The sequence below is a fragment of the Lathyrus oleraceus genome, chromosome 3, assembly GCF_024323335.1.
Source record: "Lathyrus oleraceus cultivar Zhongwan6 chromosome 3, CAAS_Psat_ZW6_1.0, whole genome shotgun sequence".
Lineage (NCBI taxonomy): Eukaryota > Viridiplantae > Streptophyta > Magnoliopsida > Fabales > Fabaceae > Lathyrus > Lathyrus oleraceus.
This window is the reverse complement of record NC_066581.1, coordinates 263,312,350-263,327,752: the sequence shown is the minus strand read 5'-3', so window position 1 is coordinate 263,327,752 and position 15,403 is coordinate 263,312,350. Positions and strand designations below refer to the sequence as shown.

The 15,403-nt window shown below is 33.3% G+C and overlaps 1 pseudogene; it reads right to left on the bottom strand.

Moving 5' to 3' along the window:
* Positions 1 to 392: 392 nt before the first annotated feature.
* Positions 393 to 12,974, bottom strand: LOC127130753 (protein DETOXIFICATION 7-like; annotated as a pseudogene).
* Between the last annotated feature and the right edge of the window lie 2,429 nt (positions 12,975 to 15,403).

Below are 15,403 nucleotides of genomic sequence, written 5' to 3'. Positions count from 1 at the left end.
TGTTACCGAACGATTTACAAGAAATAATTCATATTCATTTAAAAGAAGAATACTATTTTAAATTTTAAATTGTAAATAGTAATTTGCAGACACTTTTTAATAAATGAAAAAAAAAATCTATTTTACAATTATTTTTAAAATAACTCCTCAAATATTCACGTTGAGATATTTAATCAAAGTTGCTATGCTAATGGGTAAAAATGAATAAGAACAAACTCATAGTTACACAAAAATGGAATGAGTGACAGCAGAACAGTTAAATGGTCAATGATTTATTTTTCATATTATAATAATAGTGGATAAAGGTAGTAATAAAAGCATATACTTGTATAGTTTTCCTTATAAATAGAGACTTGTACGAGACATATTACCATATCAACAACTAGCTCTAAGGTTCTTTCTCTAGCAGCAATACAAATGCTAAGGAAATGAAACACCCTTTTTTATCTACCTAGCTATTCCCTTTTCAATTTCAATCTTTCATATATCTATTCTTAAATCTTGTGTTTAATATTGTCATATTTTTCTTTTTGGTGTTTTCTCATCTATATATAAATCAATTGCCATGAGAGGTTGAGGCATTGATGATGCTGTTGACAGAAGATAGAGAGCACAGATGGTGAAATGCATGGAAGGCAATAGCATCTCATTCCTTTGTGCTCTTTATTCTTCTTGTCACCATCACCCTTCTCATGCATTAATCATTTTAATTAACATGAAAAATTAACTAGTCTTGCATAGTTACATCTATATTGCTTTTTTTTCTGTTCCAACCTTGACTTTGTCATGTTTTAACTAAATACTTCAAGTTTTATATTCTATCCTCTTGTATATAAAGCTTTGAAGCTATTTTGTGCTTTGTATGAGTTTACACATTCAATAATGGGAATCACTCTTTCTCTTTGCACACACACCTTGTACTTAATTGAAAAGCAAAGAAAGTGAAAGAAAAACTAAACAATAATATATTCTGATACCATAATAGAGTAAATGTTCTAGAGAGCATGCTACAAAAATGGTTTTAAATTACGATCCACAATGTAATTGTGGCTGTATTATTGTTGATGTGATATTCACCGCATCGGACCGCAATTGCGGTGTAATTTGAAATCATGTGTCTTTCTACATTAGAAACCTCACCAAACAACTTCAATAACTGCAATCGCAACAAGCGCAAACACAATTTTATTAAATAAGCAGTACTATAACTATTTATTCAATTTTATAATACAGTACAAACACAATTTATAAAAGGTACAAGAAATAATTTATTTTGACATGATAATAGTTAGGCATCTATCCATGCTCCCACTCTTGAAATGTACAATGAAGCCCAGTACTACGCCTACAGGAATTCCAACCAGATAAAAAGCTCCAAGATTCACATAGGCTCCAACACGTTGCCACCCACTTCCTTTAGCAGCCCCTGATTATTAAAGAAAGGGAGTGATTATATGTTCATCAGTTTGCAGCAGGATGGAAACGAGAGTTTAAGTCTTGTAGTTGACATACAACCAAATGTATATTACTTTAACAACATTCAAATGTATAGATGTATATTACATGTGTTACTTGTGTTGATTACTCACTTGTGTTGATTACTCAATGATAAACTTGTATACATGCTTGAATAATGTTCTGGGCCGTTTGCTAGGCCCAAAGCATAACGCCCAAGAGCACCTCCCAGCGACAAAGCGCATAGAGTAGGTGATCCCTCATTCATTCATCCAAGAACAAGTAACTCTGCCTTTCATGCCTGCCACCATCTGATTAGATCCAACGGCTACTCGCACAACGCATCTCACCTTGCGCAAACGGTTTTAATTGCTCTCACTGTATGAAGGGGAAAACGCGTTATTCCAGGTATTCAAATTCATTCTCACTCGCATTACTTTTAATTCTCTTGCTGACTTGGATGCTGGTTTGCTAACCTTGTAGGTCAGCCCCTCTCCGTCAAATCAGAAGTTTGCTCCGCTGTACCAAGATCTTATTTCACCGTTTACTGAACAATTTGGTTCCATAACGGAACAAATAATAGTATTGATAGAAGTCTACAACATAATAAGATATAGCAAAAGGAGTGTAAAGAAGAACAGCCTGTAAACTATCTGTAAATAGTGACGCACACAGAAAAGGGTCATAACAGCCACATAATGAACAACCGCACTGTCAAAAGATATAGTGAAGTGCAGTGTAGGGATAGTGAAGCTGATAAGAAAACCATGAGAAAGTTAGAGATTAGTGGTTTAATTTTCTCCTAAAGTATAATATATTGCTTGATGTAATTATATAGAAAATAATAAAAACTTGAGTAAGCATATCCTGAAATCAAAATATGTTACCATATAGAGAGAACTGATGTCTCCAGCTCCGGACTAGGAAGTAGTCCAGCTAGCAAAAAAATCACCTCACATGCCCACCATTTGAGACTGAAAGAAGACAGACGTGTATATATATGTGGTAAAACAAGTAACCATGTTGGCTAAATCATGAATAGTTGTGCTGAAAAATATTAAAAGTTTGAGAGTAATATTCATGAGTTGTTTTAATTAATGAGAAAAGAAAAAGACAGGAATAAGAAATAGTTACCAAACCATAGCAGCAGAAAAGCAACAGCAAGGACATAGAATTTTTTAAATCCAAGGAAAGCTTTCTTGGAAAAAGGTACACGCGTTATCTCACAAGCAGAAGAATACTTGACCAAGCACAGAAGTAATACCACATTCAACCAGACTCCTGAGCTGAAGGCAATTGCCGTGCCAACAGATCCCAACGCCAGTTTAAATACTAAGACCCAAGAGGTTACTCCATGGAAGAACAAACCTATTAAGGAGCTTATAATCATAGGAGAAAGGACGCTCTGGATGAAGACAAAACGTGTTAGGGGTTTGAGAATTGCTGAGCCAAATAGTGCTGGTATCATCCAAAGAGCGTATGTACGTGCTTCAATGGAGATCTCAGGATCTTGGCCAATTAAAATTAAGATTTATCCAAAAAAATCCATACAACTGTAATTGGTACACAGACCATGGCTGGGGATATTACTGCAGTGTATGTATATATTCCCAGTTTTTCAAATTGGCCTGCTCCAAAAGCTTGACCACATAAAGTTTCCATTCCACCAGCCATCCCTGACTGCACAATAACTGAAAGAGTCATGCACGTTGCAAACAATTTATTTAGATATGTTGCAAATTCATATTAGTAGAAGTATGATGAAAATGAAATAAAGAAAATATAATGTTGTTATTGAAGTCCACAAAATATATAATGAATCAAAAGGCCGATTGCTTTGAATTGAAAGCTTAACCTTTTGTCAAACAGCTTAGCGACATTGGCTATTTTCCATGGAATACAAAACTTCCTTCCTTTATTTCTTCTTCCCTTGTGACCTTAGCAACAACAGGAAGAAACAAAGACTCATCTTGTTTCTCTTCCACACTGTCATCCTCTTCCTTCATATACCTTACTCCTTTACAGATTGTTTTTGTTCAGATATAGATGAACATTCATTAAATAGATACACCTATTTGACACTCTACCAGTCATGGTGGATGGTCGTCATAGGTACCGGCGGCCGGCAGCCTCACCACCACTACAATTATCACTAATAAGCAATGAAATAAATAAATAGAAACAAAAAATTGTTTTAATCTATAAATAAAAGAATTTAAGTGAAATAGAGTGTGTAATTTATAGTGTCGGTTAATCATGTAAAAAAAATTACATTATCAAAGCATACTAATTAATCTCTAAATAAAATTATTATTTGAAAGTTAAATGAATATTTAGTTTTCAAAATGTACAATTTTCCATCTCTCTTCTTATCTCATCTTGATTTTAAATTGTTTTTTTCGGTGATTGTGATTTGAGTTCTTAAATTTTAATTTTCAGTTGGTGAATTGATTATTGAAACTAATTATTATACATAAGATTAAATATGGTTGAAATTAACTATTTTATATATATATAATATATATATATATATATATATATATATATATATATATATATATATATATATATATAATTTTCTTTTAAATATTATCATCTCAAAATCAAAAGATACAAAGACGGATGGGGTTTAAAAAAAAACTTAGTTGTCTAATTCTAACTTATAAAAGAATTTGATTTAAGATTCATTTCTATTTTTCTCTTTTCTTCTTCGGTAAAGAGAATCTGATTTATCTATTACTACATCATTTACTTGATGAATATGATAAATCGGACTAGTGACTATCAGTCCAAAGGTGAATTGTGTGGTTTGGAAAAACGTTGTTTTGAAAAACTTTGTGAGATAAAATTCGAGTTTAAATATATTTTTGAAAAACTTAGCAACGGAAAAATAAAAGACAGAAAATAAAATGCAGAAATTAAAAAAGTTAAGGGAAAAAGATGAACACCACAATATATAGAGGTTCGGTTAAACAGTAAAACGACACACTCATCTCCCCAAATGATTGATCTTGAGAGTATCCAAAAAAAATTTAGAGCTTTTAGTATGAAAGACTAACGAACCCCTTTATACAAGGAAATGATGGTTGACCTCCAACCAAATGATACAAGACTTCGGGATATAGCAGTTTGAATCTTTTCTTCCGAACAGTGAATCCAAGCAGTCAATGCTTTCTTCACAAACGAGGACCTTGGAGCGGTTATTCTTCAAATTCCTTAAACCTTGGTTTTACACATGATAACCAATAACCTGTGAGATTTTGACACTAGGATGATCTCAAACCTATGAGCTTTTATTTTCGGGTTGAGCTTCAACATATCTTTGGTTTTAATACCGGGTTGATCTCCAACCTAAAATAGGACTGAATCACACAATCTCAAACCAAATCTTTTTACGGGTTTAGCTTCTTACCCAAACAAATCCCTAAATGGATAATATTCAATCTAGGTGTATACAAAATATTCCCTTTGTGAATTTACAATTTTACCATTTCTAGAATTACAATGATATTCTCACTCATAAAAAGGACTTTTCTCACAAAAGCATTTAGGCTAAAACATTAGTGAGAGAAAGTTAAATAGAACTTTAGAGAGAGAGAGAGAGATAAAGAGTGAGAGAGGTGTGTCAAAATACGATTCTGGATGAAATGAAATGAGAAAAAAGACCTCTATTTATAGGTCAGATGTTGACTCAAAAGGAAAATTTCAATAAAAGCTTGTTATGACATTCTAATCGATTGACTCATATTCACAATCGATTAGAAGTTTGAAATACAATCGATTGTAAGTTTATAAAAGGAATGAAAAGATATATAGTCGTTGCACATCATTAAGCCATTGTTCCAATCACTTGTGGCTCAATTTTGAACTGAGTTAATCGATTAGACAAATGTCTCAATCGATTAGATAAGTCAAATTTTACCTATATCTATTTTGACAGTTCCTAATTCGTCTAGAAAAACTTCAAGATATTTTTGAAGGTATTTTAATTTTGTAAAATATTTTGAAAATCATTTTAGTGTGTGTAGCATGCGTTTTTACGATAAAGTCCTTAAGCTTTTACAACAGGATCAATCACTACTAAATTAGGAGGATTCTCCAGTACTTCATAACTTTCCAGATACTTCACTTGTGTGGGCACTTTCTTGAGTATCTTGAGATGAGGGTTTAGATTACATTCTATTTTATTGCCATCATTAGATAGTCAAGTTCATCAAACCCTAATGATTAGATTTTCATCTTTATCCACTTAACTGTTCATGCTTGACTTATCACAAGACATTAGTTGTCATCCTATAAAGTTGATGTCCTTGTTAAAAGCATATCACCTGCAAAACAAGGTTCCACATCATTTTTTACTAGGTCATGTAAATCTTGTTGTATTGGAAAATCCCATCGGTTGTATGCTCCTGCATCTATAATATTGTATAACTCTCCCTTTGAATTAGTGCACATGAATCTTTTGGGTCATGCACCCTTCCCTTCGACTTATGGCCTTCTTTACTATGTTGTGTTTGTCGATTATTATTCCAAGTACACTTGGATAAATTTTCTTAAAAACAAGTTGGAAACACTTCATACCTTCAAATTATTTCACATGTTTGTTCAAACTCAATTTAACACTGCCATTAAAGTTATTCAATCCTATAATGGGGGGGGGAATTTCGACCTTTCACCAAGTATTTAACTAAGTTAGGTGTATCTAATAGGCTCACATCTCCTCACACATCTCATCAAAATGATACAGTCTAATGCAAGCACATATGTCGTACCTCGAAAAATAAGAACGACCTCACGAAGCACAATCGCACGCTCGCGTGATGAACTTAACAGAGTCGCCATCGATCTTTATTTATTCCCATATAAGGAAAGATAAATTTTTTAATAAAACCCCTAAAATAAGGACAAGGATGTGATCATCACAACCAATATCAAGATTCGGGAGTTGGTTATGCAAGGGGAAGGTATTAGCACCCCTCACGTTCGTTGTACTCAACGGGAACCATTTGGTTAATTGTACATGTTAGTGTTTGTTTATAAATTAGGCTTCTCGAGTTATTGAGAGGGGAAAGAAGAGGATAAAAGGTTTATTTTTTTATTAGTGGGCCTGACAATATTTCGCAATCTTGCTCCTACGTATCTCAAAAGAGAAGTCAAGGCATACGTAGTTCTGGATAGTTTGTTTGTTTGTCAATTTTAGCGGAAGCTATCTTGTATTAATCGACGGAAAACATTATTTTACCCAAAAGAAGTGAGGAGCGGACGTTTGCACCACATTGAATGGATTTATAAATCGCATTCACGTCACTTATCTCAACTCAACAGTTGTGGATGAAACATTATTTTGTATCATCTTAAGACAAAATATCTTTCGTTTTTGAAAAGGTTTTCTTAGGTTGTGCCAAAAGGCAAAAAAAAGTTTGAATGAGTTTGATGTAATTTTGGCGATGGCAAGAGCTTGGATTAGCGAGGTATCCATCTCGAATCCTAGTCTCAGGAGCTCGTGGTATTCACCCCGTCCTGTTTCCAGCTTTATTAAAAAAAGTGTTTTGAATATTTTTAAGTATTTTGAAGTTTGATTGGCAAAATGCACTCGATGTTGATCGAGGTTTGTTTATGGTTATAAAAAAGGTTTAAGTGGTTTAAGGGTTTGAAAAATGCTTTGAATGTGGATGGTTGATAAATTGAGATAGTGAGAATCATTTGAAAAGAAGAGTTTCAAATGGGTTGGTTTTGAGATGATTTTGAAATAGCTTGACATTGGATCAAGCTTTTGACTTGCCCTGTAAAATAATTTTGAAAATGATTTTGGATAGATGATTAGAAATGAACTGAATTCGATGGTTAAATATGATGGATACAAATGGTAACACGAAGGGTGCTAATTGGATCGCAAAGGGATGTGAATTCAACAATGATAAAAGTACAAAAATACAAGAGCACACACAATATTTACATCACACATTCACAACAAATTGATAGAAAAAAGTAAGGTGAAAAGAAAAGTGCACGAATTAAAATCATGACGCAAAGACGCGAATCAAAGTCGCGCACGCGAAGGCGTGCAAGGCTACCAAGAGAAGTTTAATTTGATATAAACATAATGATGTTGGATCGTTGTTCTTAACACAAATGAAAAATCACAAATTGCTAACGCGTTAAGCGGTCATCGCAAATCACATAGAGAAACTATAATATCATAAAAGTTGAAAATCGAAACGCGAATTGGTAAGCGCACAAAAAAGAAGCGGATTGCCGCTATGCTAAACCATCAGATGCGTGTACAAAATCGAAACACAACGATAAACAATTAAAAATACCGCACATAAACTGATAAAATCAACCAATAGCTTGCTACACTTAACGTGATAATTGAAATATGGACAAAAATCGTGCGGATCTAAATTTATCAAAAAGAAACACAAAGAAAAATTAAATTTAACATGCTCAAAAAAACCAACAGTATTGCTAACGCAAGAATGAGATCATTGCAACTGAATCGAACTAACACAAATGTGACGCAACATGTATACAAATATGCGACCAGCGTATCGACATGATTCGATCCGAACAAATATAACTGAAATATGAATAAAAATAGCATTAACACACCAAATATATATATATATATATATATATATATATATATATATATATATATATATATATGATTTTAAAAAGGTTAGAAAAGTATGTATAAAAAAAACTGGTGATATGATTTCACAATCGCATACATATACCGGCATCCCACCCTGTAAAACACAAATATAAATTCTATCATCATAACATATTATATTTTTGTAAATGTACAATGTGTGTGTAAAAGAATGGTAAGTTAAGTGTTATTAGAAAACAAACGGGAGATCAACAAATTGTGAAATCAAAGAATGAGATCCAAGCATATAGTGACGTTAAATAACAATAAAATACAAACAAACCCAAAACATGAGATTAAAGCTAGTGACACCAATAATCTTTTACACGAAGAATCGGTATTGACCAGCCGTTTTGTGTTTTTTTCCGCTTTTTCCACTCACTCTCTGCATCACTAATATATATACATCTCACTTTAGGGTTTTTAATAATTTTTAAAATTCATAAATATCCTTGGTGTTTATTTTCGAGACAAAATTAAATAGTATTAACTAAAACTAAATAAAATTAAATACTAAAAAATAATTAAAATAAAAATAGAATTAAAAAAAACAATAATTCTATTTAATTTTTCTAGACACTTTGACAAAAATGCAATAATAAAAAGACACAAAATAAATAAAAGTCGGACGCAAAAATGCCTCAAAAAATAAATTGACTGCACCAAAATGATCAGCGTGAAATAAACTTCTCGGAAATATACAACGTTTGATTTAATTTTGAAATAAATTTTGACCGGTTAAAAGGCTCAGACTAATCAAAATGCGACTGAAACAATAGTAAAAAAAACGAGCACGCCAGATTAAACTACGTGAAATGTATATTAATATAATTGACGTTTGGAAGCTCAATTTTGAAATTGTTCGTCCATTGATTTTACGCACAGTTAAGATCCAGTTTGACTGTTCTGTCTGTAAATCAGAAAAAAATATTCTGACTGACAATTTGGACATTGTGCGAGACAAAATGCATGTTACGATATGCATATGATACTAATGATTCGATGAATGCATTGATTCGGCGATTCAGAGTCAAAATTGGGGTATGACAAACATATTTTCGAAATGAGCATTACCTTATTATCTCATGCTTCCATTTCTCTTCATTTTTAGGAACATAGTTTTGCATCTACAGGTCATGTGATTAATCGATTCCCTACTGTGGGCCTCGTTTGTGTTCAGTCCCCGTTCTTTACCTTGTATCGCGAGTATCCTTGATATGACACTCTCAAAGTGTTTGGATCCTTGTGTTTTCCATTAAATTGTTCTTACAAAAAACATAAGTTGGAATTTAGGAGTCATGAGTGTGTGTACTTAAGGGTTTCTTCTCAAGATAAGAGTTACATGTGTCTAAGAAGGTCCGATCAAATTTATATTTCCAAATACATTATTTTTTATGAGGACGTCGTTCCTTATCCAAAATTGTTTCTCTCTTCCAGTTGTGAACGATCTGATCAAAACGGTCACACTAAGTTCATTTTTTTCCTTCAATTTTGACTACGACCAAGTACATTCCTTTTCCTTCGATTGAGTCTTTAGTCCCAAGTACAACTCAAGAGTCAGCTCATGAGGCATTGTCGTCCCACTATTTGCAAGTTGCTCTCACTACTTCATCTTCTTTACCTGTACCTAGTCTTATGTCACCCTTGATCACTCTTATTTCTCCTCAGGGTTCTACCATGGGCCCCTCGACTAAGTCAGAATCACATAGTAATCCTTCTTCCTCTCTTCCTCGAGTTTAACAACTTAATGCACATCCCATGTTAACCCGTGCCAAGACAAGCCACACCAAGCCTAAGGCTCTTCTTTCCCATGTTGAATATACTTCCGTCAAACAAGCTCTCTCCAATCTACACAGGCTCGAGGCAATGAGACTTGAGTATGAAACTTTGCTGAAAAATCAGACATGGTCACATACCACTCTTCCACCAAATCGAAAAACGCACGAGATGCTGGTGGGTTTTCAAGGTTAAAGAAAATCCTGATGGTTCAGTGGAAAAGTACAAAGCTCGTATGGTTGCTAAGGGATTTCATCAGTAGTTTGATTGTGATTTCAATGAGACATTTCTCCAGTTGTTAAACATGTAACAATTCGAGTTATTCTCACTTTAGCTCTTACTCACAAATGGGAGCTTCAACAAATTGATATCAACAATGCTTTTTTAAATGGCTCCTTTAATGAAGATATTTACATGGTTCGACCTCTCGATTTTGAGCAGCAGGATCCATCTCTAGTTTGCAAATTGCAGAAGGCGCTTTATGCGCTCAAACAAGCACCTTGTGCCTGATATGAGAAGCTAACTCATGCTCTGGTTCAGTTTGGTTTTAATCACAATAAATGTGGTCACACTCTTTTCATATATTCTCATCAAGATGTTACTCTTTATACCTTAGTATATGTGGACGATATTCTGATCACAGGGTCTCCCTTCTTGCTTATTCACAAGCTCAACGACTCCATGCATACTAAGTTTACTACTAAGAGGTTGGGATCACGTAAGTATTTCATGGGCATTGAGATTATGTGTTTAGCTATAAGAAATCTTACACTCACTCAATCTAAATATATTTGTCATATGCTTGCTAAAGTCAATATGAGCAATGCCAATGTTGTTCCCAATCGCATGCTTAGCATGTGCAAACTCAACAAACATGGATCTTCTTCTTTTCATGATCCATTCATGTATCGATCCATGGTTGGTGCACTTCAGTATGTTACTCTTACTTGCCCTGATATTACTTTTTGTGTTAAAAAAGCATGTCAATACATGGCCTCCTCTCTTGACTCTCATTGGGCATCTTTTAAACGCGTTTTGTGCTACCTTAGTGGCACTCTTTATCATGGATTTCTCATTTCTCCAGCACCACCCTCGTGCAAGCTTTCACTTCATGCCTATAGCGATTTTGATTGGACAAGTGACTCCGTTGATAAGCACTCCACATCTGGCTCATGTATCTATCTTATTCTGAATCTTGTTTCGTGGAGCTCGAAGAAGCAACATTTGGTTGCTCTTTCTAGCACGGAGGTCGAATATCGTGCTCTTGCACATACTACGTCTGAGTTTCTTTGGCTTGAGTCGCTTATGCAAGAACTTCACGTGCCATTTCAATCTCATATCCTACTGTGTGATAATCTCAGCGTAGTTATGGTGTCACATAATCTAGTTCTCCATGCTCGAACCAAACACATTGAGTTAGACATTCACTTTGTTTGTGAACGTGTTATTTCAAAGCTCTTGAATATTCAACATGTTCCAAGCTCTCTCCAACGTGGAGATCCTCTTACCAAGCTTTTCAGAACTGTTGTTTTTCAAGAGTCTCGCGTCAAACTTAAAGTCGTCACTCTCCGTCCCCCATGAGCTTATTAGGGAGTATTAAGAGGCTAGTTGTGGCAACCAATTATATAACTTTACATATACATTGATGTATGTCAATATGAGTGAACCACCATACACATACATGCATAAGTGTAACTAACTCTTACACCTCTCACCCTGTATTATTTATTATATTTGAATGACTGTGACTTTGTAAATTGACAGAGATTAGAATAAATAATGTAATAAATACATTCTACCAATGTTAGTAAAGTTGCTTTATTATATATATATATATATATATATATATATATATATATATATATATATATATATATATATATATATATATATATATATATATATATATATATTATATATATATATATATATTATGTTATAGTTATTTAATTTAATTTAATTAATGTTTCGTTTTAGTCTCTTAATAAAAAACGTTATAAATTAATTGTTTAACTTCAATTCTATTATCTTATTTGTCTCATTCGGTCAATTTCTGATAAAAAAAACGTTAAGTTATAGGGACATGGCATGATAATAAGGCATTGGTATAAATCTGAATCAATATATGTTATTAAAAAGTGATAAAATATTTAAAATGCATAGATTTTGTTTTAACCTTCGAAAACAAAACCTATGCAAATTAAATAGTATATTTGTTTTTAACTACATAGATTGATCCAGATTTGTAAAATTATCTTGTTGTCACACCACATTATTAGAACATGATATTTTTTTATCAAAAATTGACGGAAGAAATCAAATAGGATAACAAATGAAGTTAAGGGACTAATTTATAATATATTTTAACGAAACATTAAATTAAATTTGATAATTAATTATGCCAACTATTAAATAGTTGCTAACTTTTTTATATAAAATAAAATCAACTTATTAAAAACTCATATCAATATAATCTTATACTATTTTTTAAATTACAATATTTTTCATTAATAATTGAAGAAAAAATTAGTTGTGCATAAACGACTAGTTTTTATAATATTAATTATAAAAAAAAATCATTAAATTTTGAATTTTTCTTTATTAAAAATATTTTGTATTCATAAAAAAAAAAAACTCTCATTCAAGCAGAGGGCCATTTATTCTTTCTTTTTTCCTTCATTTTACTCAAAACAAATTCTCAAAGCTAACCTTCAATAAAAATGGAGCAAATAAAGGATGATAAGTGGCCTTGGAGACAATGATCAATAAAACTTAAATTAGAAGAGTACAACACAGTCGTTAGATGGAATATTCTAAGGCAATGCAAATTAAATGATGATAAAGAACTTACCAAAATACTAAAGCCAAAAACATTAGTGATAGATGTAGCAATGGAAACACTTGAAAGAGACAACTGATTAAGATGTCCAACCATAATCACCGATAGTACTTGCAGAAGATTTTGCAACATAGACGAGGCCACCTTTGGTGCACCTATAGTAACTACTTTCTTCAGTTCCATCATAAATCTTGTTCTTATTTTCTTCCATTCTAACTCTCTAGTATCTAAACCTTCTTCAATTTCCATAGCTTATTTTTGGTAAGCTATTATATACCTTTTGTCTTGGATTCTACTCTTGTGATTTTCAAATTTTATTTTTGTTTTGGTTTTATTTTTATATGTCTGTGTTATTTTTTATTTTAGAAGACTTCACTAAAATATGTGTTTTAGGTATTTAAACATGTTGGATAAATCTTAGATTCTAATAGCTATATAACTTTGAAATGAAAACACTAGTCTTAGACTTAAGTATATGGGCTAGTCCGCTTTGTTTAAAATGTTCTGCATTAATGCATAATTCAGACTTTTTAATAGAAATATTTTTAATACCCTCTATCTATTATTAATATAAAAATATCTTTAGATTTGAAAATGCATCTTCAGACGCATCTTAAATTAATAAAAATTTGAATAAATGTAAATAAACACATAAATGTATCTTCGTAAACATTACGGAGATGCATCTCCGATCGCGGCTTATTGATAAGGTGTCAAAATCCTTCTTCTTTCTCACTTGTTAAAAAATTAAGATTTCTCTAAAACTCTCTCAAAATCACATTGTCTCAAAATCAATCAAGCAACATCAAAGCTTCTTCAATCATCATCGGACAATATCAAAGAGTTCATTCAACTACATCAACTTCAATGATTCCTTACTTCTTGTAAGTTTTTTATTATTGTAATTTTTTTTGACTTCTAGGACTCATATATCTCCACATTCTTCTTCTCGTAGGAGATTGGTGTCACCTAGTGACACATCACTGCCTACATCTTCCCGTAGACGACAAATTTCACTTATTCAGACGCTAGAGATACCCGAGTCACCAGAGATACCTGAGGCACCAGTGTCACCCCGGTCACTAGTGCCACTCTAGACACTAGAGGGATCTCAAGCTAATGAGGTTGATGAGTCAGTGTCACCTCAGGTATTTGGAGGTGGCTTGTTAGAATGGTCACAGTTTCCTCTTTACTCTGACCATATTGCCAGACATATATGGGACAAAGAGGTAAAATTAGTTGGATTCATTCTTTTTAAATTACGTTTATTATTATATTACAAGTTTCTAACGGTGCTTTATTTTTCTACAAGACTGTGATTCGCTGAAATTCATTAACCATGGGCAGAAGATTACTGGCTTGCATCAGCCTAATGACGAATGGTTTCAGGATGCTTAACAACTATCTAGGATGAAGGCTTGTGGTTTATGTCTTACATTTTCTCATCTGCCTGAGCGCGTCATGCAGTAGTTCAGCTACACTAAGATTATTCTTAAACACCTTGTTGTCTATACTCCTCCCTCTATGACACATAGAGATATGGATGCCATGTTTGATGATTATCTTAGTCATCTGGTAATGGAGGAGGCACATAGTACCATACATGAGAGTGATTGGAGCTATGTAAATGGGTACATCAGGTGGTTTTTCAGGGTGTCACATTCATATATGGTTCTTCAGGATGTCACATTGATATATGATTGAATGGTACGAATTCCAAACATATGTTCATCTTCAACAAACTTTGGGAACCTCATTGTCTTGCATAACAGTTGATATGCACACGGTTGAACACCAACCAATCCATCCCCAGAATAACATCAATTTTCACTAATGGAAGACAAACCGAATCCATTTCAAAATCTCTACCAAAAATACTCAGCGGACAATTCAAACAAATCAAATTCGTATTTACTGAACCCATAACAGAGGTATCAATAACCATTCTCCCACTCATAGACGACAATTTGAGGTTCAATCTCTTAGCACAATGCAAGGAGATAAAGGAATGTGTCGCACCCGTATCAATAATAGCAATCAAAGGAATATCATTGATAAAGCACGTACCTCGAATTAATATTTCATCACTGGTAGTTTCTACACCCGACCAGGCAAAAACTTTTCCTCTAGTACGATCCTTCTTAGGTTTTATGACAAGTAGTACTAATGTGGCCCTGATCTACACAGTTATAGCAGTCACAATATTACCCTTGTAATCAACATCCTTATGACATGTCTTCCCACACTTGAAGCATTTAACCTCAGAACTCTGACACTCGATAGCACAATGTCCCACAACAACACACTTAAAGCACCAAACTGAAGTATGAGTTTTTCCTCCACTTGGTTTCTTCTCTCTACGAAGTCTTCTGTTTCCCCTTGTCCGCGTGAGTTAGATAAGGTTTTCCTCGAAACTATCTCTTCTCTTTCATCTTACTAAGACTCTTATAGTGGGCAGATCGGACTCTGGTATCCTCATTGTAGATTCTACTCTTATTCACTAGTTCATCATACCTATGAATCTGTTGGTATCTAACACCTTATTTGATCTCTGGTCTCAGCCCATTCCCAAACTTGAGACACTTGGAAGTCTCAGCAGTAACATCTTTATAATAAGGACAGAACTTCACCAACTCCTCAAACTTCGCAGCATACTTTGCTACAGTCATGTTCCCTTG